Source organism: Sceloporus occidentalis, unplaced genomic scaffold (assembly GCF_023333645.1).
Source record: "Sceloporus occidentalis isolate IW3139 unplaced genomic scaffold, rSceOcc1.0.p SCAF_48, whole genome shotgun sequence".
Lineage (NCBI taxonomy): Eukaryota > Metazoa > Chordata > Lepidosauria > Squamata > Phrynosomatidae > Sceloporus > Sceloporus occidentalis.
The window spans coordinates 6,781,287-6,806,587 of record NW_028317028.1 but is presented as its reverse complement, the minus strand read 5'-3'; positions in this window follow the sequence as shown (position 1 = coordinate 6,806,587).

Sequence of the window (25,301 nt, the reverse complement as noted above, 5' to 3'; positions counted from 1 at the left end):
CTTAATATGGTTTAAAATGAAAGTCCTACTTGTGCTGGAAAAACAATATATGATTTGTGTGGGTGCACTAATTGATAAGAGATAAATTACAGTCGAAGAAAGACATAGCAAAAACACAAAAACGGCTCCGGTCTTTTAGCGACACCTTAGTATCAAAATCCCGGTCCGGGAGGGGTTAATGCATACTTGTTTAGTATTTTGCACTAGGGCAATCACTGAGCAATTGGCAATCTGTCCAGAGACTTTGCAATTGTAATTATTTTGTACTGAGTTATATTTCTTACGTCAATATTTGATTTAACCAGACGTGGCACTGGATTAAATGCTGGGGATAATTCTATAGCAAGTCATTGAATAGTATGCCTGCATGTATTGCAAAGGTATGTAGTTATACAGTATATGTATTGTGACAGAAAGCAGGGGATGATAATGGAGGGAGTGTATATATCCCCTATTTTGCAGGGTGGTTACCCACAATAGGTTTTCTAGCCCCAGGGAGATGTACTGTTAATATTGGAATTATTAACGTCTGTTGTTATTTGTGTGTTTTGGGTCCCTGGGGTGGAGCATTTGGAGAGTAGGGCGGGCCAGTGCTCCACTCCACAGTTTATGAGCAGCCGAAGACCAGCAGGTGGGAAATCCAGTCCGGGGATTATCGGATACTCTCCTAGTACTCACCTGGTTCCGAGAGAGAGAGAGTGAGAGAGAGATGCCAAAAACACTGACTGCTGCAATTATTGCATATACTCTGTTGTTTTGTTTGTTGGGAACGGATAAGCCGTCCAACTGTAGTTAGGTTGGAGAACCGTGTATTAGTTAGTGCTGTGGACTCTGAGAGGATCAAGGGACATTAAATCTACTATACACGGTTATTGCCATTTGCGCTTAACACATTGTAAGTGCAATTTAACTTCCTATATATTCCATGATCAGAGTTACTATCACTATTGCTGTTTTATCAATTTTTAGAGTTTTAAGAAGATACTTTAAGAGATTTTTCCAAAGAATCAGATGGGCTTGATATTTCTACTTTATTTGTGAGTGGTACTTACACCTCTACATATTCATTGTTTTACTTAACTATATTACACTATTTTAATCTTTTTCCCTTCCATGTCATTGCACCCCGACTTTGGATCTATTGATATATATATTTATGTAATGAATTCTGGCAAATATATCTCTGTTTTATCTAATTTTTCCATTGCAATCTATATGATTATTGCAATTTCATTACTTCTGGTAGATTTATCTCTAGAATTTCAAACTGTACAATAAAAATGCATAGCCCCCCACATATTTAGATGGGATCTACTTGGTCCTAGTGTTGATTTTTGTATCATTAGTGAGACATTACATTTATAAACAGCCGGCAGATTCCGCAGTGTTGTTACAGTCAGTAGAACAATTACAATAACAAACTGGTGCAAAGGAGAAGAGGGCCCTGCTCTTGCGAGCTTACAACACCATTGCGTTTCATTTCTCAACCTTGTCTCACCCTCAGCCTGATATTTTACACAATGTTGATCATTTTCATTTTCAATATTCAGTAGTGTTCTATTGGGGTACAAAATGTACAGGAAACACAGTGATGCTGTACTGTCATATGGTGTTGCAAAAAAAACCTGAAACATACAAGACAGTCAACCGCTTCTAAGAGACACGCAATTATGACAATGTAAAGGGTAATTTGGTGATCTGTCTCTTGGAATACAGTTCTATAGAATACTTAAATCTTTGGCTTGAATACGCAGAGTTGTATGGACACGAGTGTAGTGGTTGATTAGTCTGTATGCTTGCTAATGCAAGGAGCCTAAATAACAAAATGGGAGAACTAGAGGCAATAGCATACACTAAGCAGTATGGTATAATAGGCATAACAGAAACATGGTGGGATGAGACTCATGACTGGGCAGTTAACTTAAAAGGTTATATGGTACATAGGAAGGACAGAAAAATCAGGAAGGGAGGAGGAGTATGCTTGTATGTTAACAACGAGCTAAAGTCAAATATTAAGCATCTTGAAGGCGACAAGGGATTTGTGGAAGCTTCATGGGTAGATATCAACTTGGGGCAAAAAAAAGGAAAAGAACTACTGGTTGGGATATGTTATAAACCACCTAATGTTAATAATGATGAGGAAGAGCAGCTGTTAGAACAAATTGAGAAAGCTGCACAACTGGGTAACACGTTAATTATTGGAGATTTTAATTACCCGGACATAAATTGGGATAGAGGGACTAGTAGTTCTGCAAGGGGATTCAGGTTTTTGAACCTGTTAAATGACACATTCATGTCACAACTGGTACAAGCACCAACTAGAATGATACTTGTTTGGATCTGGTGATAACAAACAATGTTGATCTTGTGTCTAACATTCAAGTGGGGGAGCACTTGGGTAATAGTGATCACAATATGGTCTCTTTTGAAATAAACTCAAAAAAGAAATTGTCCATGGGGAATACTAAAACGTATAATTTTAAGAAGGCCAATTTCAATAAGATAAGGGCAGCTTTACAACTTATTGACTGGCAAAAACTCTTCAGGGATAAAAATACTGAGGAAAAATTGAGTATTTTCAAACAAATATTAGCAGGGTACACTTCTCAGTATGTATCCCTAGGAAACAAATATAAAAGAAACAAATTGAAACCGATGTGGCTTAGTGGGGACGTTAAGCAGAAAATTAAAAATAAGAAAATGGCTTTTACAGCATTTAAATCAGACGAATCAGAGGCATCCTATATAAGATATAAGGAAGCCAATAAAGCATGCAAAAAGGTGATTAGATGGGCTAACTAGAAAATGAGAGGGTGATTGCCAAAGAGAGCCAAACTAACCCCCAAAAATTCTTTAAGTACATAAATTCTAAAAAAAAACAAAAAATGAAAACGTAGGTTCATTAAAAACAGAGAGGCGAGTATTGGTTAAGGACGACCAGGAAAAGCAGAAACTTTAAATGACTATTTTTCCTCAGTATATATTAAGGAGGAACCTATGGTAATGGATATACATATGACCACTGAGAAACATTTTCAGTCAAACTGTGAGTGGATGGCTCAGGACAAGGTGCTGCAGCAACTAAAGAAAATTAATGTTAACAAAGCTCCGGGGCCTGACTGTATTCACCCACGAGTACTTAAGGAGTCTGGAAATAAGTAAACCTCTGTTTCTAATCTTTTGGGATTCTTTTCTTTCAGGAATTGTACCAGAGGATTGGAGGAAGGCAGATGTGGTTCCTATTTTCAAAAAGGGTTCAAACTCTGTGCCCGGAAATTATAGACCTCTGAGCTTAACTTCCGTGGCTGGGAAGGTATTTGAAGGGCTGTTTAGGGATAATATTCAAGAATTCCTTGGGAAGAACAGTATTATTAGCAAAAATCAGCATGGTTTTATGAAACATAGGTCCTGTCAAACTAATTTAATTGCATTCTATGAAGAAGTAAGTAGAAGTGTCGATCCGGATGTTGCAGTGGATGTAATCTACTTGGATTTTGCCAAGGCGTTTGACACGGTTCCACACAATAGGTAAGTATTCAAACTGAAAGAAATTGGTCTAGATGCAAATTCTTGTTCTTGGGTAGAACATTGGCTTAGAGATAGAGAACAGAGAGTTGTTATAAATGGTAAATTTTCAAGCTGGTCAAAAGTGGTAAGTGGTGTCCCTCAGGGTTCTGTTCCGGGACCAATTTTATTCAACATATTTATAAATGACCTGGAAGTAGGCGTTGAAAGTCATGTTTCTGTGTTTGCAGATGACACTAAACTAGGTAAAGTTATACAAGGCGAGCAGTATATTACTGTGCTGCAGAGGGATCTAGATAGACTGGGGGACTGGGCACACAAATGGCAGATGAAATTCAATGTAGACAAATGTAAAGTTATGCACTTCGGGGTAGCGAATGGACAAGCAACCTACACCCTAAATGGTAGTGAATTAGGGGTAACGACAAATGAGAAGGATTTGGATTTGGGAATTGTTATAGACAACAAACTAGGCAACAATGTGCAATGTCAGTCTGCGGTTGCTAAGGCCAGTAAGGTATTGTCGTGTATAAAAAGGGGCATCAAGTCGCAGGATAAAGATATAATTTTGCCTCTGTATAAATCAATGGTAAGGCCGCACCTTGAATATGCTGTGCAATTTTGGGCACCTATTCTAAAGAAGGATATAATAGCACTAGAAAGGGTGCAGAGGCGGGCTACAAAATTAATAAAAGGAATGGAGCACTATAGTTATGAAGAAAGGTTAACTAATTTAAATCTGTTTAGTTTAGAAAAACGTCGCCTCAGAGGGGATATGATAACATTATATAAATATATTCGGGGCCAATACAAACCATTGTGTGGAAATCTGTTCATAAACAGGACTATGCATAGGACACGTGGTCATGCGTTCAGATTGGAAGAAAGGAGATTTAGACTAAAGCAGAGGAAAGGGTTTTTTACAGTAAGGACAATAAGGATGTGGAATTCTCTGCACCTGGAAAAACATAATATTCAGGGATAAAATCTTTAATTATGGGGAAATAGCTTATTGATCCAAGGAGAAATCTGACTGCCATTTTGGGGTCAAGAAGGAATTTTTTTCCCTGGTTAGTGCAAAATTGGAAAGAGCGAAACCAGGGTTTTTTTTGCCTTCTTTTGGATCAACAGCAACAAATTAACAGATATAGGAAAGGCTGAACTTGATGGACGCATGTCTTTTTTCAGCCTATGTAACTATTAACTATGTAATTAGTCGAGTATTTGGTGAATTAAGCTCTGAGACATGTGCAAGTATTTTTGTATGTGTGACCAGTTATTTTAAAGTTAAGTGTCAATACTAAGTGAGTATAGTGACTAAAAAAGTGATGTAATTTATCCCACTACATGTTTAGATAGAGAAGGAAGGCTGGTAAATGAGCGTCACTTTATATTTCCAGTATCTTAACAGATATCCCTCTGATATTCCTATACTATTTACAGTTTTAACTAATTTTAAATCCACTTTGCTCCAGTCTCTATTTTAATTAAAACATGCATTCAATAAAACATTCATTATATTTATTTCCTTTTAATTGCCTTTAGTATTGAGCAGACTTTGAAATACAATGGAAAGAAACATTCGGTAACCATAGTAACAAATTAAGTGCAAGGATCAGCCATAACATTATGACCCCCGGGTTTATATTGTGTAGGTCCCCCTTTTGCCCCAAAAACAGCCCTGACCCGCCGATGCATGGACCCCACTAGAACTCTGAAGGTGTGCTGTGGTATCTGGCGCCAAGACATTAGCAGCAGACTCTTTACATCCTGTAAGTTGCAAAGTGGGGCCTCAATGGATGCATCCTGGTGCCATGTGTTCTCCAGATAAGCAACGCACATGCACCCGCCCATCCACATGTAATAGAAAACTTGATTTATCAGACCAGGCCACCCTCTTCCATTGCTCTGTGGTCCAGTTCTTATGCGCACGTGCCCATTGTAGGCGCTTTCGGCAGTGGACAGAGGTCATCATGGAGACCCAGCCTGGTCTCCATATGCAACAAACTGTGATGCACTGTGTGTTATGACACCTATAACAACCAGCATCAACGTTAGCAATTTCATCTACAGTAGCTTGTCTGCTGGATTTGGCCACACAGGCCAGACTTCGCCCCACATGTGCATCAAAGAGCCTTGGCCTCTCATGACCCTGTCACCTGTTCACCACTTTTTTTTTCCTTGGATTACTTTTGATAGGTAGTGACCACTGCACACCAGGAACACCTCACAAGAGCTGCAGTTTTGGAGATGTTCTGACCCAGTCGTCATTACAATTTGGCTTTTCTCAAAGTCACTCAGATACTTACGCTTGCCCATTTTTCCTGCTTCTAACACATGAACTTTGAGGAAGAAATATTCACTTGCTGTCTCATCACCCACTGATAGCCAGGCTAACAAGATTATGAGTGTTATTCACTTCACCTGTCAGGGATCAGTATGGTATGGCTGATCTGAGTGTATATTTACAGTATACCAAAAGAAACCTGACACAGTATTTATCAATTTAGATGGAGGTTTCTTTTAAAATATGTTTTTATATAATGGCTCCAGGAAACAATGTTGATAGCTGCTTACTGGAAATAGTTTGCCAAAAATGTTAAGACATATCTGATAATTTTCAAGTGAAAACTCCTGAAGGAGAAAAAAAAGAATTCAAGTTGAAATGTGTGAAACTGAACCAATTACTCTCTCTCTTGCTGATATGAAAATTTACCTTGATATAACATTACCTATGGTATAATACCGTATAAGAAGCCTGTTCATTCAATTTGCATGTCTTCAAGAAAACATCATATGCATATAACATGTGTGAAGGTAGTGGGTACCGTGTATTCCTTACTACCACCCAACACAACCCTGCTCCCGAATTAACATACACCATGCTTTGTTTTGGATAAACACAGGTCACAGCATTTTTTTCTTTAAATTATAGTAAATAATTTAACAATAATATAACAATATATAACCACAACAAACTTGTCCTTGCCAAGCTGGATTTACACCCTGACCTAAACTCTTCCGTGTGGACCCTCGTCACCCAACAACCATAGGCCTAAACTCATGGCCTTACAACCAAAAAGTGCCAGCCACCAGTCGGCCTTTAGCTCGGTGGGCACAGCCATACCAAACTCATTACCAGAGGTTAGAGGAGGGATCCGCCTAACTACAATCCTTGTGTTAAACACCTGTTCCAGCCTCTACTGGCTTGGACAACACTGCCTGCTGTGACAAGAAAAGAACATTAGTACAAAGAAAACACAATAAACAAATTAGGGTGGTGTTTTATGCAAAATTATGCTAATATTTAAATACACAATTTAGACAAAACACATCTAACAATACAACAATAAATTACAGTTAAATTACCGTATTTGCTCGATTATAAGACGACCCCCCAAAATCAAAATATAAATTTAGGAAAAAAACAAAAAGCCTAAATATAAGACTACCCTATAGGAAAAAAGTTTTACTAGTAAATATTAATTCATGTAAACTAATTTTCATATTTAATAAAAGCTATGATTGAGAAAAATATATTTTTTATTTCCTTTTATTTGCCAACCTGCCCCCCCCAGTTATGCACATCTGCCCCCAGGCTTGCCACTCTGCCCCATGATGTGCCTTTTAACCCTCTATATGCCACTCTGCCTCTAGAAATGTCTTATACCCTCCTATATGCCACTGTGCCCCATGATATGCCTTTTAACCCCCTATATGCCACTCTGGCATATAGGGGTTAAAAGGCATATCATGGGGCTGAGTGGCATATAGGGGGTTAAAATGCATTTCTGGAGGTATATATATTTATATAACTGCTAACAGCAATCACACTCCTATCAAGCCAAGGCAGCCAGTACATGCTGGAACCTGGGGATGATAGTAGTGTGATTACAGCCTCCCTATGCCATGCTACCACCCCCACCCCCCTTACACATACATGCTATGACACACACACTCATTCACAAACATTTAAATACTCATTCCATTAATCACACATACTTGCTCAAAAACCCTCCCCCACCGCCTTACCTGAACTGCAGATCTCCCACTCGCAGACTTCTGCAGGGACCCGGCGAGCAACTTCTCTGGCCCCACCCCCAGAGGAAGGAGGAGGGAGGTAGAGTTATGTGAGGACTGTGCTAGCTTCCTGTTCTCCTGCTGCTAGCAGCAGCGACGCTGCTCGTGACCAAAGACCGGTAAGCAGCCTGGCCCCAGCAGAATGAGGTCTGATTAGAAGACGACCTCGATTATAAGACGGGTATTTTTCAGGGCATTTGCTCTGGAAAAAACCTCGTCTTATAATCGAGCAAATACGGTATGTAAAGACGAATACCAACAAATGTTATGATATATAATGATGTACTTTATTAATACCTCTAGCGGTAAAAACAATATATCGAAAAAGGTTACCATAACAAAGTTACAGACAGTCAACAATTATATTCTAATAACATATGTACTTAACTTCAGAGAGTATCAGCATATCAAATGACTCCTTTGGTCATATAGAAGACTTTAAAGGATTCTTTCAGTAGTAGTTTTCTAATTTTTAGTTACAATACTAGGCACTAAACTAGTCCTAGCTTCTTGGCACTTAACTAGCCCAAGATGGAAGAGCAGCTTTCTATTTCATACTTTTTCTCTGGCAAACTTTCACAGCTCCCTTAGCTTCTGCCATGCTGCTTCCTTCTTGTCCTTCCAGTCTCTCTGCTACTCCCCCTTCTTCCTGGAGTTCCTGATATCACATTGTTCCTGGTATAGCCAACATGGCTTTTCATGTAGGTAGCCATTATCTATGGTCTTAGATAAACAATAGATGTATACATCATCACTCACTCTCTAGTGCTACCTGGTGGTAGAGGTAATGCACTTCTTAAACAATAGAACTAATTGGTATTGTAATGTATGCCACAGTTAGGGGAGTGGTTTATCCAAAGGGAGATACAGATATTGCGTCTGTGACGTAAATCACTAATAATGGACGACGCAATGCATGTCCACTACAGGTGGGTTGGTGGCAATCTGCTCCTTAGCCATTATCAGCAAAATGGCTGACAGGGAGGAGGGGCACAGACCAATATAGAGATCCCTAACAACTCCACTCCCCAAAAACATCACACACACTCATACACTCCCGCACACTCACACATGGCCTGGTCCGCTAAGCTGCAATTTCTCCCCAGGGACCGTATTGATCTATCTATTCTTCTTCATAATAGATTTTATTTCTCATTGAATTAGGTTAATGCTCTTGTGGTTGCTTTAATTCTCTAGAGAGATTAAAAATAAGGCTCAAAGTGTAGTTGCTTCAAGATGAATGTTAAAGCATCATGCCACCAGTGTAAACTAGTATCAAAGAAAATATTTTTCTTATGTAATGTGCTGCTTTGGCATGGTATATTTCAACAGGTCTGCTTAGAATGTAAATGGATCTTGCATACATCATTATTATTAAATATTATGTTAGAAGGGCATGTTGTTTACTATTTACTGTGGTGAATGGGTCTTATAGTTTACAACACAGCAATGGGTACTATGCTAAAGGTCAGCTTCAACTAAGAAAGTAGCAAATTAAATTTGACTCCTGGGTAGTATCGCAGTGGAAGGTTTTATAAAGGTTAATGTGCTAGTAAAAAAGAAAAAAATATTATAAGTACAAAGGTATACTTGATCTTTAACAAAGAAGCAGAAAAAATCCAATGGAAAAGTATTTATTTATATGCATATTCCTCTGGACATGAAGGTTTTTCAAACCTTACACAAAAGAGGGCTTCTTGGTTGTTTTTTATATATTCGCCATGAACTAATAACAGATATGTTAAAATATCACTCCATTAAGATATCCATGGATAGTGATGTAGACACAGATAAATGTGTGACATTCTTTTAGAAAATGTCACATTTTATTGAGTTTAGAGAAGGCCAAATTTAAACACCAACCATGGCATACCAAAACCACATGGTTTCTTCAGAAGTGCTGTTGCACGGCTGAAGACTACTTCAGAAAATCCAAATCCAGGGAAGACTTTACTCACTATAAAATCATGCTTCGCACTTACAACTTTACCCTAGCTCTACTTCTCCACTCTCATATCCTCCCTTTCTTCCAACCCACAATGCCTTTTTTCTACTTTCAACTTCCTTCTCTGTCCCTCCATACCCACACCACAAACCTCTCTCACTGCCCAAGATCTTGCTACCCACTTCAAAGAGAAGATCGAGACTATTAGACAAGACCTCTCTTCTTTACAACCCCCTCCTACACCACCCACCACCACTCTCTCCACTCATCCCATGCTAACTGCCTTTTCCCCTACAACCGAAGAAGAGAGAGCCACTCTTCTTTCTTCCTCTCACCCAACAAACTGTCCCCTTGACCCCACCCAATCACACCTCACAAAGTCTCTACGTCCATCCCTTGGGCCATCACTTACGCACCTATTTCATCTTTCTCTATCATCTGGAACTGTAACAACAGCTTTCAAGCAATTACACCCATTCTTAAAAATCCTTCCTCAGATCCCGTCTGTTTGACTAACTACTGCACTATCTATCTGCTTTCTTTTACCTCTAAGCTGCTTGAATGGGTTGTGTACAATCGCCTTACTAACTTCCTCTCCTCTAATTCCCTCCTTGACCCACTGCAGTCTGGTTTCAAACCCCTTCACTCTACTGAAACAGCTCTAACAAAAGTCTCCAATGACTTGCTCTCTGCCAAAGCAAAGCAAAATAATACTATTGGATCTCTCTGCTGCTTTTAATACTGTTGATCACCACCTTCTTCTAGACTCACTTGCTTCTATAGGCAATCGAGATACAGCTCTCTCCTGGATCTCCTCATTCATCCTGGATCTAACCATTCCCCCTCTGTCAACTTCTCTGGCAAGACATCATCGCCCCTTCCACTTTCGGTTGGCGTCCCCCAAGGTTCAGTCCTTGGCCCTCTGCTGTTCTCTCTTTATACTTCATCTCTTGGCAAACTAATCAACTCAATGGCCTCCAGTATCATCTATATGCAGATGATACCCAAATCTACCTGTCTTCTCCTGATCTCTCTCCATCTTTCATGTCCCGTATTATCAATTGCTTGTCTGCTATTTCTTCATGGATGCCACAACACTACCTGAAACTTAATCTTTCTAAAACTGAACTTATTAACTTCCCTCCCTCCTTCTCCACTCCATTACCTGAATTCTCTATCCCCATTAATGACACGATTATCTCTCCTACTAACCAGGCCTGATGCCTTGGGTTCATCCTTGACTCTAAGCTTTCCTTCATCCCTCACATTCAGTCCCTCGCCAGATCCTAAAAAACATCTCTCGTATCCGTCCATTCCTCACCAAAGAATTCACAAAAACTCTGGTTCATTCACTTATCATTTCCCGTCTCGATTCTCTCCTCTACAGTCTGTCCTAAATGTTGCTGCTAGGCTTATCTTCCTTGCACGCAGCTCTTATTCTGCTTCCCCACTCTGTGAAACCCTCCACTGGCTCCCAATTACCTTTAGAATTACATTTAAAATCCTGGTACTAACATATAAGGCCCTCCATAACACTATTCCTCCATACATTTCTGCCCTCATAAGCAAATACTCTCCTACTCGATCCCTACATTCTTCCCAATGGGCTAAGGCTCTCCTCCTCACTTATCACTCCCTTTTCCAGTCTACAAGATTTCACTCAAGCTGCCCCATATCTCTGGAATCTACTCAGCACAAATCTTCAGCATTCGGCCTCCCTCCCAACATTCAAGAAACATCTCAAAACCCACTTCTTCAGAGAAGCATACCATCTTAGCTGCTAGAACTTCCTTGTTATTGATACAATCACCACACTACCTATCACCCTTTCTCTGTGCCTTATGTTTGTCACCCCATTCACTCAAGATTGTGAGCTTGCGAGCAGGGCTGTCTCCACCTAATGCATCGGTTTGTCTTAGTCTGTCAATTCTTGTCTTGTCATACCCCTTGAATATATGTATTGTATTAAGCGCTGTGTAAACTGTTGGCCTATATAAATAAAAGATAATTATTATAAAAATAATAATAATGAGATGACAATAAAACCACAATAGGCAAAAACATTTTCACATCAAAATCAACACACTGGCTAGTTTTGTACAATCCATAAGCAAAAGCAGAATTTATAGATAGCATTTGACTAAATGCCAGACATGCATCTATATTCAATAAGCCTCATCTAAACCGGCAGGGGTGATTTTCATTCCGCATTGAAAATCTGGCTCCTGCTTAGGGACAACCTGGCAAGAGTTCAACATAAATGGGCAGTGATATAGAATTGCCCAGCCAACTCCCCCCCCCCGGGTATAACAGAATCCACTAGACTTTTGCATTCAGATTTGTACGAATTGGAAATGTAACAAAATTTGCATATTTTGTCAATTCATACAAAAAAACAAAGATTTCTCGGTGTGAACTCATTCAGGGGCAGAGGTGGCACAAGCAGGCTGCTTCGTGGGCAGAGGTGGCACAGGCAGGCTTCTTCACGGGCAGCTGTGGCACATGCAGGCTGCTTCAGGGGTAGCTGTGGCACATGCAGGCTGTTTCAGGGGCAGAGGTGGTACAGGCAGGCTGCTTAAGGGGCAGCTGTGGCACATGCAAGCTGCTTCAGGCGCCCAGGTCGTACAAGCAGGCTGTTTTAGGGGCAGCTGTTGCACAGGCAGGCTGCTTCAGGGGCAGAGGTGGCACAGACAGGCTGTTTTAAGGGCAGCGGTGGGACAGGCAGGCTGTTTTAGGGGCAGCAGTGGCATGGAGAGGCTATTTTAGGGGTAGAGGCCTACCACGTCAATGTCTGAATGAATGAATGAGAGTTAGTTAGTGAGAGTGAATGTGGTCATTGGACAAACAATTTTGTTTCCGAATTTAAACAATGCCTTTTATTTTCGTCTGAAATACATGGGCAGAAAATGGAATTTCCACTTTTCTGAGTCATCTTTCAACAAAATTTTGGGTCTGTGGGAATTTATGCCCATTAAGCAAAAAGAGCATTTGGGAACTTGGACTGGGGTTGGACAAGAAAGCCTGGCTTGCTGTCAACATTCCAAATCATCCCAGGAGGATTAAAGTTGAAGTGGGATTAAAGTCAGGGCTCTGTGCAGGTCACTTGAGTTCCTCCACAACTAATTCTTTATATGCTCTAGCATATTAACATTACCCTTAAGGCAAATTTTACCTACTCTTTGAGTGTACTGTACATTGTCTGCTGATTTGTGACTGAGCTGTTGTTACTCCTAGATGCTTCCACTTCACAATAATAGCATTTACAGTGGACCAGAGCAGATCTGTGAAATTTCTGCCCTGCTACATTGAAGGGTCACTGAGCTCTTCAATATGACCTATTCTACTACCAATGCTTGTCTATGGAGATGGCATGCCAATGAGCTTGATTTTATATACCCATTAGGAATTACTTTTGGTCATATAATGTATCTGTTGACACATACATGTTAAAGGGTTTAAATTTAGTAATTGTCCCTTTTATTTAATATGCTCCAGAATTGTAAACATACCCACGACAAGTTGGCAAGTTGTGATCATGGCAATTATATTAAAAAGTTTTTATGAATCAGTTTAAATGAAAACTAGGATATTTATGTTTCATAAAAAAATATTTATATGTAATTTCATAGTGTGGGTAATAGTAACCAAATTTAAATAGAAGCACAATAGTGAAATAAAATATAACCTGCATCAGTTTTCAAGATCCCAATGCCCAAAATAATAAAACAAAAACCAATTAAAGAGAGTACTTGCATCTTGTTCTTTTGCCAGTGTGGAAGTGTTGTAACAGCAATTTAAAGGTCTTTATTGGACAAGAGCCTGAATCTTCAGAGGATTTCCTGCAGTTTGTCACTGGATGCTAAAAATACACTCTAACATTAAAAGTATCCCTTATGTTATAAAACAACCTGTAAGTGCATCCATATAAAAATGAATTCATAGGAGTGTCTGTCCATCCTCATGCTTTAAAAATAGCACTACAAATGGTAGAAAAAATACAGAAGTTCGATAAGCAAGACAAATGTCAGATTTAAAAACATTTAGAAGGTCCTAACAACTAACAGTCAGAGCTCATTTATGGAACTAATATTTCTAAGAAATAAATGCTCCTGGTAAGCTGTTGCAGCTGTGTCTAATAAATCAGAATTTTGAAGAAAGGAAAAAGAACAAAAGAGAGTGGAAAAAAATAAAAAGAAAGAAAGTTTAAATAAAGGATGTGTTTCTTACAGTATTTTGTTAACAGAGACTCATCTCTTGCGTATTCAAGTACCCTTTTGAATCAATTAATACCACAGGTTCTGCATGGTTTTGAACTAAAAATAAGTATGTTCAGTTGTTTGTTTATAACAAATGAAACATAGCAGTAGAATGCACAGGGCAGATAATACAGCTAAGGGAATATTAAATCAAAACTCATTATCATAAACGATTTGGGAGGCAAAAGAAGGAATGAAAGCAAGTTCAGGGGCACATAAAATGGAAAGGTAATAGGTTGTAGTTTCCCAGAGATGGTATTTTTAAATTAAGACTTTTCTTTCACTTACAGTTAATAAATACCTGCCCAGTGGAATTTTCATTGTCATTATGTTAACTGCTTGCTTCAAGTCAGAGAACTGTGTGTTTATTGTTGTTCACTTGTGATCTTAACTATGGGATCATCAAGTTCCTCTTTGGGACTTATATCCTGCTGTTCCTCTTTCCTTCCTTGATGTCCCTCTTTTCTATGAGCTAAATATAATTATTGGGCAGTATATCACAGTATCTGACAACTTTAAAAACCAATAATGTGTATATAAATAGTAGAAATACATTTATACATTATGTTATGTAAAAAAAAATACATGTTGCAAAATCAGCATACCTGGGAAGTTCCAGGCTCTGGCTAACCTGAGCCTTTCTTCTTTGGGATACAGGTGGGCAGGTATGTCAATATCAATGGGTGGGCCCACTTATGTCAGTGGGCAGTCCAATGACATCAATAGGCGGGTCCACAGTGGGGTGAGTGGGACCAATCATGTGTAGGGCTGCTTCCCAACAACATTTCAATTGTAAGGGGTAGCAGGGGAAATGGTGAGGGTGGGGTGTACCTGAACGCTGCTCCCATGATCCAGAGATTTTATTCAGCGATCCAGGGAGTTCCCAGGTATGGCCATTAGTAAGTCATGAAAATCCCACCTCTAACCAAGGCCCGTCTGGGGATGACGAGGCAACCATGGTACCTTTAGGCTGGTGGCCAAAAATGATAAAAATGCAGCTGGACAGCTGGATATGAGAGGCTACCTGTAACATTTTTATGCTCCCGTAGCTTGCAGCCAAGCATATGCAGCTGGTGGCCGCACACTACAACAATTGATCTGCCACTGGAATGGCACTTTGGGTGTGGATGGAACAATATCGGCCAGTGGTGCAATGGTTGTGCTAGATGCTAGTCTGGGCTTGCCTCTGACTACATCCTAAAAAACTAAAGTGTTTTTGGAAAATGAAAATGTTGGGAGGTGTTCAAGCTAAACTTGTGCAAATGGACCGCAAGTCTAGTGTAAGCCATTAGTATAAGAGGAGATTAATATCAGCATGTCGAGTGGTCGGGTTTTGTATAAACCATAAAATACACTACTGCCCCTTTAACAATGTGCTCCTTGGCTGATTTTTTTTGCTTTATACTCCAATAGCAGTAAAATAAATATGAAAGAGGCTTTAGTAGAAACCATGAACCTTTAGATGCTAAGCTTGTGTCTCCTTTGTTTTAATCGTTGTATTAATTAAAAGGTGAAGGATTTGCAAGGGAAGATTTTGCTCAACCGTACTAATATCTCGACAGCATTGAATTAAATACGCAATATCACATTTCTGTTAATATCCTGCTGTTAGCATCCAACAGGAAGTGCTGAACCCAATCTATAATTATGCAGAATACATCAGCCCCGTTATCATATGATTAGAGTCATTAGCAATTCATTTTTTTCTTTTTGTAATAGGCACTGGAATATTTATGATGAACCGTGCATAAAAAGAGTATATAGAACAAAACAGTGCTATCACTCATCTTGTAATGACCAGCCAATGTCACGTTTAATACAAAGTTAATCAACAAAGCCACATATTAGTTAGAAACAAAAAAAAAATCTAAACTCTATAAGGAGCCTTGATCGTGTCCGTTTGCTAAACTGTGTATAAGAGAATGAAAAACATTTGGACTTGGGGTAAAATCTGTTTGAAAGAGAAAAACTAATTGTTATAAATGGAGTCCAGGGAATATATGAAAACCCTAATATCACTCACATCATCATGATCTACACTTGAGAAATGAGAATGGTAATAGTTTTATCCAAATAGTAGCTTTAATGTCACTGGCTATAAATCTCTGATATTTTCAAGCACCAATATATTATGTAGGCTCCTAAAAGATCAGTAGTAATTGTGACTGATCTTTATCTACCTTTTCTGTGATTTCTTCTTGTACATATGCATATAATAGTGCATAATATTTAATAAGTAAGTAAATGTTGTATTGATATTTTACATGCAAATTTAAGCTAAAATCAAAGCAGAAGAAATATTCTTTCACTCTGTACCCCCCATCCCCTCTAGCCTTGCACAGTGCCCTGTCTTCAGTGCAGCTCGCACTATCCCTACGACCTGCTGCGCTACTTAAGGTTGGTAATGGGGATTCCTGAGGCTAAAGTAACTCCAGCCTCAAAACTGTAGAGCTGCCTGGAAGGGCTGAAGAAACTTGGGGCTGAAGTATACTTCAGGGGCCATTCAAGGCTGCCAACCACACACTCTTGTGCCCACTCCCAGCAACACCCCTGTAGGAAAACTAAACCCTGGTCAATTCCTATGAATAATAGATTAGAAGTTATTTTCAAATGCATTAAAGCGGAATATAACAATGTAAACTGTCTTTTTAAAAGGACAGATTTAGATGATTTTCAGCAAAGAATAATTTGCAAGCATTCCAGGAAGTCTTAACTTAAGAAAAAATACATGTGCATCAGCAATATTGATTGTTACTATGCACAGTTACCTGATCTACCTCAATCTTGCTACAGTCATAGCTACTCACTGAATATTTGATCCATATAAATCATGGGAGTAGAAAGAGAATGGAAGTGCTGGATTCAAAGTACTTGAATCAGGCAGCACACAGTTTTTCTAATAAATACCGTATTTGCTCGATTATAAGACGACCCCCCAAATCTGAATATTAACTTAGGAAAAAAAGAAAAAGCCTGAATATAAGACGACCCTAAAGGAAAAAAGTTTTACCAGTAAATGTTAATTCATGTAAACTATTTTTTTAAATAAAAGCTATGATTGAGAAAAATATTTTTTTTGTTTTTATTTCCTTGTATTTTCCAACCTGTCCCCAGTTACGCACATCTGCCCCCAGGTTTGCCACACCAATATGCCACTGTGCCCCATGGTATGCCTTTTGACCCCCTATGTGCCACTCTGCCTCCAGAAATGCCTTATACCCCTATATCCCATTCTGGCATTTAGGGGGTTAAAATGCATATTATGGGGCAGAGTGGCATATAGGGAGGTATAAGGCATTCCATGAGGCAGAGTGGCATTAAGGGAGTTAAAAGGCATTGTATAGAGCACTCTGCCTCCAGAAATGCCTTATACCCCTATATGCCACTCTGGCATTTAGGGGGTTAAAAGGCATATTATGGGGCAGAGTGGCATATAGGGAGGTATAAGGCATTTCAGGAGGCAGAGTGCTCTATTAAATGCCCCCTTAACGCCACTCTGCCTCCTGAAATGCCTTATACCTCCCTATATGCCACTCTGCCCCATAATATGCCTTTTAACCCCCTAAGTGCCAGAGTGGCATATAGGGGTATAAGGCATTCCAGAAATGCCCTATGCCCCCATTTAACACACACACGCACACACACACTTACCGGTACTTCCAATTTCCTGCTGTATTGCCGGGGCAGCGGGTTGACGTCTCCTTCCGCTGCAGCCGGAAGGAGGTGGAGTTGGCAGCGGGGGTTTGTCTGCGTCCGTCGCGGATACCTTCCCCGGCTGTCAGAGATCAGAGTTCCCCGTACCGGTGCGGGGAACTCTGATCTCTGACAGTCGGGGAAGGTATCCGCGACGGACGCAGACAACCCCCGCTGCTAGCCACACCTCCTTCCGGCTGCAGCGGACGTTGTCTACGCGGATCGCGTAGACGTCAACCCGCTGCCCCGGCAATACAGCAGGAAGCACCGGTAAGTGTGTGTGTGTGTGGGGGGGGAGACAGGAGGATCCAGGTCCCCTGCAGTGGTGCGGGGGATCTGGATCTTAGTCTCATAATCAGACCTCTATTTGAGGTCTGATTAGAAGACGACCCCGATTAGAAGACGAGGGGTATTTTTCAGAGCATTTGCTCTGAAAAAACCTCGTCTTATAATCGAGCAAATTCGGTAATAGAATCCCAGTATAGATTGGTCAAATAGTCAATTTCAAGCATGAAACACAAGACAATATTGTGTATAATTCAGAACAACGCAGAATACCCACAAATTATGACAATGCTTGTTGCTAGAAAATGTAATTTATCTTATTTTTTGCATCATACATAATATTCATACATATAAAATAGTACGTGTAGCTAGATGAAGATTTAACCAGCTCATAGCCACTGCATGTGAAGTATATGACTATTGTGTGAAGTTGCTTTCTCCTGCCAACCTTAGCCTTAAATCCTTCCATAATCCAAAACTCTCACACCAAAAAAGAACTACAAAAGCATGACTGGTTTTTAATGGCTGCTCCCTTTATGGGCATAACTCAGTGAACCATGTGCCGGCCACTCCCATGGTGCCCTGCCCCATCATCACCTCCTCCCTCAAAATCACCCCCAGAATCCCTTTGTCCCCTCCTTCACACCTGCCATACCTTTCTTTTCATCCCTCATGTAGTCAAGGTATTAACATAAATAAACAACACATGGAAACACGGCATTGCAGGTATAGATCAACTGAATATGGCATACAAATTCTGTATTTGCAGGTATTAATAAATAACACTTGGAAACATGGCATTGCAGGTACAAAGTAACTGAATAACACACAAACCCAGGCTTGCAGGTATACAGCAACTGAAAATCACAAAAACTAATCATTGATGGTATAGCTTAAATAAATAACGCATAGAAACCCTAAACTGCAGAAATAGATTACAGGTCACACACCCTAGAGGCACTGGCCCTGGCACCCAGAATGCACACATAGGAGTTGCCCTGGAACCCAGATTTCATCCACAGGACCTGCCTGGCCCCCTGAGAGGAAACTGTGGGTCGCTGCAGTGGCATTGTGGCACACCCCACTTCCCCTCCAAAAATGGTGTGTGTCCTGAGATGTCAGCTGGACCACCCGCAATGTTAGCGGCACTGCCCACTGATGTCGTGGCAGGACCCCCTACCCACATCCTGCAAGGGGGCTCCAGGTAGCCGGAGCCAGAGGTTCTCAGGTATGCATAGGATTTGCCCTAGAACCCAGATTGCACACCTAGGACTTGCTCTGGAACTCAGATTTGCACACACAGGACTTTCCCCAGCACCCAGATTACATCCACTGGACCTTCCCAGCACCCATATTAGATGCATAATGACTTGCCATCTTTTCCAAACAGCATGTCTGTGCAAGGTTTGCCCCCAAGCAGCCTATCTGTACCATCTTTGCCACAAACAGCCTACCTGTGTCATCATTGCCCACCAAACAGCCTGCCTGTGACATATTTGTCCTCATTTACACACCCACATGCATGCTTTCACACACACACACACACACATATACATACCGTATTTGCTCGATTATAAGACGACCCCCCAAAATCTGAATATTAATTTAGGAAACAAAGAAAAAGCCTGAATATAAGACAACCCTATAGGAAAAAAGTTTTACCAGTAAATGTTGATTCATGTAAACTATGTAAACTATTTTTTTTAATAAAAGCTATGATTGAGAAAAATATTTTGTTTTTAATTCCTTTTATTTTCCAACCTGTCCCCCAGTTATGTACATCTGCTCCCAGGCTTGTCACTCTGCCCCATAAATGCCTTAAACCCCCTATATGCCACTGTGCCCCATGATATGCCTTTTAACCCTCTAAATGCCACTGTGCCCCATGATATGCCTTTTAACCCTCTACATCCTACTGTGCCCCATGATATGCCTTTTGACCCCCTATGTGCCACTCTGCCATTTAGGATGTTAAAAGGCATATTATGGGGCAGAGTGGCATATAGGGAGGTATAAGGCATTTCAGGAGGCAGAGTGGTGTATAGAGGGTTAAAAGGCATATCATGTGGCACTCTGCCTACAGAAATGCCTTATGCCCCCATTTAACAGCCCCCCCCCCCAAAACAACTCTTACCGGTGCTTCTGACTCCCGGTGCGTTGTCCGGGCAGCATGTAGACGTCTACTTGATTTGCGTAGGCAATTTACGCTGCAGCCAGAAGGAGGTGCGGTTAGCCGGAGAAGGTCTGCTAACCGTATCGCGTAGACATCTACACGCTACACCGGGGACTCAGAAGCACCAGTAAGTTGGGGTGGAGACAGGAGAATCCAGGTCCCCTGCAGGGGGATCTGGATCTTAATCTCATAGTCAGACCTATTTGAGGTCTGATTATAAGATGACCCCGATTATAAGATGAGGGGTATTTTTCTGATCATTTGCTCTGAAAAAAACCTTGTCTTATAATCGAGCAAATACGGTACTTATATATACAAACCCCTGAAAAAGAGGCCAGATCCCACAGGTTGGAATTAAGTAAAAAAAAATAAATTAGAATTTTCATCTGAAATTTGTGTCCTATATTCACTCAGACTCTTTCACACTCTTATTCTAGTTCACTCTCTCATGCTCTCTAAATATTTCCCTACCTTCTCTGCATACAACTTCTGCTTTTGCCAACCACTTCTGCATCTTCTTCTTGTTCATTATCTTTTGTCTTATATCTTCTCTTCTCTGGTCATCTTCTATCTTCAATCTTTTTTTTGTCTGCATTTCTGCCAAAATTGTGGTGCTTGCAGTGACGTCCTCTATCATATCCTCCAATTGGGGTAGAGGACATCACATATAATGCTGTCCCTTTCCCCTCCACCAAGTGCCACTTGCTGTGATTTCATCTCCCCATACTCCAATCGTTTTGCCGGAAGTTCCCGCCAGGTTATGTCCGCAGAGATGTGGGCGTATATACCAGATTGAAGATATAAATAGAAGATAAAGAGAAGGGGGAAGAGAGAAAATGAAGAAGATGAAAAAGTTGCGGAAGTGGTCAGCAGAAGCGGAAGTGGTTGGCAGAAGCGGAAGTGGTCAGCAGAGAAGTTAGGGAAACATTTCAAATGTGTGTGAGAGAGAGTTTGTGAGAGTTAGCATGTGCAAGAGTAAGTGAGAGTGAATGTAGACACCGGGTAACAAATTTCATTCCCGACTTAAAAATGCCCTCTTTTACCACCCAGGGGAAACAGGAACACAGCAGGTTCACGTAACATGCTACTCTTTGTGCCACTGGGCCCACACCACTCCCCAGGGATTGCATGCAACACTAGGCAACCTCCCCAGCAGAGACCAAACCTTGCCCTTTTCACTCACAGGTCAAAACTTTTTCAGCACACCCAATGACCATAGTAGTTTCTCACCACGTGCATCAATGAGCCTTGGCCGCTCATGACCTTGTTGCTGGTGCACCACTTTTCCTTCCCTGGACCACTTTTGATAGGTACTGAACACTGCACACCAGGAACACTGCACACCAGGAACACCCCACAAGAGCTGCAGTTTTGGAGATGCTCAGACCCAGTCGTCTAGCCATCACAATTTGGCCCTTGTCAAAGTAGCTCAGAACCTTATGCTTCTAACATATCAACTTTGAGGATGAAAAGTTCACTTACTGCCTCATATATCCCACCTACCGACAGGTGCCACGATAACAAGATTATCAGTGTTATTCACTTCACCTGTCAGTGGTCATAATGCTATTTTCTCCTGCTTTTTGACTTGAAGAATGATTCCCATTAAGACATATTTGTGATGCTGAATCAGAAAAACCAGAACATGGAAATATCAAGAAAATTGACAGCAAACTACTGCCAAGGGGTCACGTAACTTTACATTAGGTGACTCGCTGAGCCCTGCCTCCACAAGAGGGCTAGCCTGAATCAGGCCATGGGCTGGCTCTGTTTGGGTAATAAGGACTGACCTGAGGGCAATTGTCCTCCCAGTCCTGCCTACCCCGGCATAGTATTCTAGCTTTCTTTCAGTCTCTTCTTTTCACTTGAAATCCAAATATCTCTCTGAATTTTTACCTTTGCGTAGATTGATTTTAGATTGGAGTTTGGTGCAAAATGGGTAGAATTTTCTTTCATACCATTGAAGCAAGGTGATATGATAGCTCCATTAATCAGGGGACAACAATACTTATCTTTTAAATTATTGTTTGTAGTAAAAAATTGTCACCTACTTACCATGGCTAGTTCTGGAATGAATGGGGCTTCTGCGTGAAAATAACTCTAGGACACCAATTTGAGATGAGAAATTATTTTATTATTCCACCACCCACTGCAACTGGCACTTCTACATCTGGAATGGGCTTTCACATTATCTGTATCTGTAGCCATGGCCAGCATTGCAATTTTCAGCTTGCTTACGTAGCCAGTTGCAATGCAGAAAAGCCGAAATGACTGGGTTCTAGAGCATATATTACACCATTTAGGACCAGATTCTTGTAATGCATATTGAAGACATAGGCATGTATTATGTTATTTCATTCCAGCGAGTCTTATAAAGTCATAATCGGCTTCCTCCATATCTAAAACATTATCATATTGTCCCTTCTATGTAAGGTTATTACACAAAATCGCAACAAGCACATTTCAACACTACTAATTGATGCAATAAAAAGGATTATTCAGTCGTACAAACAAATGCAATACATCTGGATCAATGTGGTTAATACGCGTTGTATTCTGGTGTTAAACCTTATTGTGTCGTGTTAGATTGAAAAGATAGCCACTTTCCTGCCAGAGACTCTGAAGTGAAAGAGCTTTAGTTAAGTAATTGAAGAGATTTATAACCAAATGCTATGTAACACATCTGGCTAGCAAGATGTGCTTTAATATTGAACCCCCACTCCCAACCTTACACTGTTTACTTTTATACATCCATAAACAAAGCAGGTATGAGAACAATGAAATCATAACTCCATGTCCAAAGCTTACATAAAGGACAATAAAAGAAAGGTAGAGAAATGAGGCAATGCACTAATTTCATTGCTTGAAAAAACTATCCTTCTAATATTATTGCACATTTATATGTATTTATTGATTAGTACATAAAGTGGTTTAAAGCCCAAACTATAATAAACTCACAATTTTAATGGTGCCATAAAGACAAAATTATTTCTGGACAGTTTCCATATTCATCCAGCATACCTACATGGTTAAGCATCTCTTTATAGAAAAAAAACCTACATAAAAATCATTAAAAGGTTTAATTATAAACCAGTGGCTTTAAGGTCATATAAAATGGCATTATTATGCTAAAGGGAGGTTTAGAAAATATTACTATATTTTCTCTACTTCAAGTCTATTTATTCTTTTTAGATTGAATGTCCTTCATCCTTCTAAGACAAATAGTGATTTACATTATTTGACTGCAGTGTGCTGGTTAGTTACATCCAGTGTTTTAACACACCTTAACCGTGGTATCCAAGGATTGATTGGAAAGATCCTTTTCGTTTCTTGTTTTAAAGTTTGCTGTGAAATGTTGTGTCTGCACTGAACGGAAATATCTAAACGTAATGACTATTTGACAAAATACTGAAATTTACTGAAGTTGAATGAGTGTAGTAACTAATGCTTTATAACAAAAGAATAATTTAGCAAAGGGGAGACAATGACTGCATTGGGGATGAATGGGGGAGAACATTGTCATGGTAACATGACATTTTTAGTGTTGTCCAGGTTGATGTTTTTAAAATGTTGAGGATTTTTTTCTGAAGTTTTTTCTCACTTCAATACGGATCTTTACTGTTGATGTCATGAAGATCTGAGAAATTAAGACCTGTGCATTCCGCTTTGTACACATTACAAATTTAATAACACATGATGATTTCGTATGTTTGTAGGAATCACTGAAAATGAGGCCAGACCCCCCCCCAAAATGGACAAAAACGAAGCAAAAAGCTTCCTACCTTCTCTGCCAACCACTTCCACTTCTGTGTCTCACAACTACGCTTCAGCGTCTTGCATCTTCTTGTACGTCTCTTTTTCTAAGATAACTGTGAACTTCCAAAATTGCAAAGCTTCGACATATTTTGTTATGCTATGACATATTCTGGATCCTGGAGTTGGAGGTGCTTAACAATGAAAAAAAACACTGGTCTGAATAGAAAATAAAATAGTCTTGTAAATATGCTGACATAACATATGTTCTGTGTCTGAGCCGTTATATAATCACCTGTGTAATTATTGTACTTGTTCACCTTGAACATGGCACTGGTACGCTGAAACCAGTTGGTGTCTGGTGGTTAATTTGTCTGAAACCTATAAAGGCTGTTCCACTGTATAGATCTTGGTAGCTGTTTTACATCCTTTGCAGTTATGGTGAGTTGATTGCCTCTTTACACGATTGATAGTTAAATCTCCATTCATAGGTGCTCTCACTGGCTTAGTCAAGTGATGATTGTGGTATATTAGACCAATGTCACCAAGATTAATGTGGGAAATGCATGGTTGACTAACATTTATGCAGAGCTGAAGGCATCAATCAAGCTTGTGCAATTCTCTTTAGGGTTACAGTCTACAGATGGATTCTGTTTTTGCAGGTAATTAAAAATCTTCCATGGAATTGGGCCATGCTACTTTGAACTAGCACTGCAGAATCTGTTTAACACACTATAAATGTAATGTATTTTTCTTACATCAAAGAAAATTAATTAATAGGGAAGATTTAAATATGGAAATGCATTTAATAACCTCTTTTATGCTGAAATACTGCCTCTCATGAGACAATATATATTGAGTAGATAATTGCTACAAGTTGGTAAAAACATTATGATCTGATAATCTCTGGGGAAAGGTGTTTTGGAGAGAATTGCCTGAAAACCATCTTTGTTCCCCTATTAACCAGTAAATGTGTTTGTCCTCACAGAAGAGAGGAATTACAATGGTGCCACATATCAGTGAAGCACATTAAAAAAACATATCTGTTCATTATTAGTCTATTGTTTTTTTACTTTATGATTGTTTTTTTCAAATACACTGAAAGAAAGCAGATTGAACCAGTAGATATAATGCAACAGATTCTGCAGCAAAGGGAACTTTAGAACAAGGTTCACTATGGTTAGGAAGGCGGCATGTAGTAAATAATGTTAACTGTCTAGCTGTTAAATATATGATTTTTTTATTTTTTTTTGATTGAAAAAGTTTTTATTCGTCAGAATCATGATACAAATGAGGGGGCACATGTCACAAAAGATAAATAGCAGCCGTCACGCAGGACGGGAATATAAACACACGAGCAGCATAATGAGAAATGACATAATGAAAAAGGAAGAAGTAACGAAAGAAAAAAAAAAAAAAAAAAAAGGTGACCCTCCTCAGCAGATCGAAGCGTACATCAGAGATAGGGCCGGCCGAAGACTTAACGCCGCCTGGGGCGAAGTTTAAAATGCTGCCCCCCGCTGACGCCGGGGGGGGCGGCATTATCTACCCCCCCCGACCGGTACTTACCCTTAAACAGTCCTGCGGCGAG